The sequence below is a fragment of the Pteropus vampyrus genome, unplaced genomic scaffold, assembly GCF_000151845.1.
Source record: "Pteropus vampyrus isolate Shadow unplaced genomic scaffold, Pvam_2.0 Scaffold292, whole genome shotgun sequence".
NCBI classification, from domain to species: domain Eukaryota; kingdom Metazoa; phylum Chordata; class Mammalia; order Chiroptera; family Pteropodidae; genus Pteropus; species Pteropus vampyrus.
The window spans coordinates 438,204-440,752 of NW_011889073.1; the positions used below are offsets into that span (position 1 = coordinate 438,204).

The window sequence follows — 2,549 nt, forward strand, 5'->3', positions numbered from 1 at the left end:
CCTCCTCCTAGCCTACAGCTACTGTGCTCTTCTGGACAGGGGACACACCCCAGCCCCACTGCCGTGGGTGGGTGTGTGGTTGGAACTTGGGAAATAATACCCACTTCCGCCAACGCCGCTTTGATTCAGGAGCCCCAACCCCGCCGTCTAACAAGTCTCAGCGATGGGGACACTATTAGATAACTTGGGGGCACCTCTGCCACACTTCAGAAGTCTCAGTTACACCCTATATGTTACATTAGCTCCATGTTGAAGAGACTGAATACTTAGGGGTGGTCACAAACAGCTGACAATGAAGCACAAGTCTACCCGTGTGACAGCGTATTCAGACATCTGGGAAGCTGCACAGAGAGGAGGGGGCCACCAGCCCCTCCCCCGCAAGGGAACCCTCTACGGTCTCTATTTCCCAGATGCACAGATGCTTCCCTGCTGGCAGGCACTTAACTGCCAGCATCTCCAGCTCCTGGACTGCAACACCATCTCAGGACTGGGAAGAGGGTCCATTCACTCAATGTAAGAAAGTTTATAAAAACTTGCCCTTGTTTCCTGCTTTGGGAACTCAGGTCAGGAGAAATATTGTATTTTCAGATAAAATCTCACAGGTAACTAAAGTGATTTGTGATTGATTGACACATATGCAGAAAAAAAAGAACATTTTGTAATGTTTCTATTTAAGACTTTCGTTAAGAGCAATTAGCATATTTGTTGGGGTTTAAGTTAAATATCTATATAACTAGTATATGCACCTCGCAATATCATGATACGTACCTTCCTGAAGTTATGTAAAATAGGTTTAAAATTAACATGCATTCCGGATCAGATTCCTGCTAAAATACCATCGTGAGACATTTTAAATGAAGATTCCTTTTGTAAAAAAAAGTGTACCTGTTTTATGGTAAATTTTAATTTTTAACAGTTTTGATTTCTTTAAATTAGGCACATCTGTTTTAACTCATTACAATGCCAATTTATGGAAGAAAAATAGTCATGCAATAATGTCTAATTTTTAAAAATAAAGACCTACAGACCCAAAGATATTAGACTATTTCGGAACATTGGGTTTCATTTTTTTTTTTTTTATTTGAAGGTTAGTACTTATTGAAAAGAGCTTTTATAAATTCCAAAGAAATATTTTCCCCACCAAAATCAAGGTAATTCTACAGCATTTGTTCTCTAGCTCTGGCTTCTCACCTTCTCAACCTGTAGGAAGTCGTCATGTGGATGTCCTACAACCTTCGTAACAGCAAAATGTCCCAGTGAGGCAGAGGAAGCGAGCGAGAGCCAAAGAGAATAGATCTCAGAGAGAAGCAAAGCCCAACGGGAGGCGCCCACGTTGGCGGCATTGGAATCCCTGCTTCCAGTGATGCCTGAGCACCCCGCACCCCACCCGGCCCCTGTCCCTACACTGCTGCCATTCCTGAAGTCACGTGAACTACCCGGATAAACTTCAAAACATTCCCTTCTTACCAAGCAAGTTCAAATTGGGTTTCTACCATTCGCAACCGAGGGTCCGCCAGTACACCTGTTTAATATCTACGTTGTTGGGCATAAATACTTTTTTTTTTTTTTGCTTTTCCAACTTTATTTAGAAAAACAAATCCACGTCCAGTGCCCCATCGCAGCCAAAACTTAAATGACTTAGAGACAGAGGAGGGTCGGGCGGGGAGGGAAGAGCCCCCTACGACGGTCGCAGAGGCCGCTTCTTGTCTGTCTTCTTCTTGGCCACCAGCTTCTTGCCAAGCTCACCTGCATGCTTTCTGGCCAAGGGCCCCTTGGCCCCTCCTGGGCCCCCAAGGGCCACGGGGTCCGTGGAGGCGGCCGCATCCTCCTCGTAGCCCTGCAGGAGCAGGCGGCCGGCCTCCTCGTCGAGGGCAAGCTCGCGGTTGGGGTGCATCAGCGGGCACGTGCCGGATGCCCAGCTCAGCCGCCCGGTCCCTCTTGAGCGCGTTGGCGCAGATCTCACCGCTGGCACCCACGTTCGGGTGGAAGATCTCGGTCAGGAGTTCGCCCTTGGCTGGGGGGGCGGGAAAGTCCTTCCCCAGCAGGAGTTTCATACGGGACAGGCCTCCTGCTTATAGGGTCTCCTTGGGGCCCTCGATGGTGACCTGCAGGTTGCTGAGGTCAAAAGACCTGGATGCCATCCGGCGGGTCCGTGGTCAGCACTGTCACTTCCTTGCATGTCAGGCTGATAATGTGGCGGGGGAGGGGCAAGTTCTCCACTTCGGAGTTCATGACTGAGGCCGGCCGGGGCGGGTCCCCCAGCCCCCTTCCTGCGCTCTCCCGGCCGCGCGAGTGGGAGCAGGGGTGGGGGTGCAACTGCTGCCGCTGCGACCCTGAGGCCCTGGCCCCCCACTCCGCTCCCCGCAGCCTGAAGCAGGCCGCGCACCCCGCCCACTGCTTGGCCCGCGCCAGGTGTCCAACGCACTGAGCCTAAGCATAACACTTTTTATAAAAATTGTTTTAAATCTTGTATTTACATATCATGTCACAATTTTATAAACGCTACCATGCACATCATCTCTTTTGATATGCAAAAATAATTGGGTGAG

At 49.7% G+C, this 2,549-nt stretch overlaps 1 pseudogene; it reads right to left on the reverse strand.

Annotated features, from left to right (window-relative positions):
- Positions 1 to 1,678: 1,678 nt before the first annotated feature.
- LOC105302998 lies at positions 1,679 to 2,321 on the reverse strand (annotated as a pseudogene).
- Positions 2,322 to 2,549: the final 228 nt, after the last annotated feature.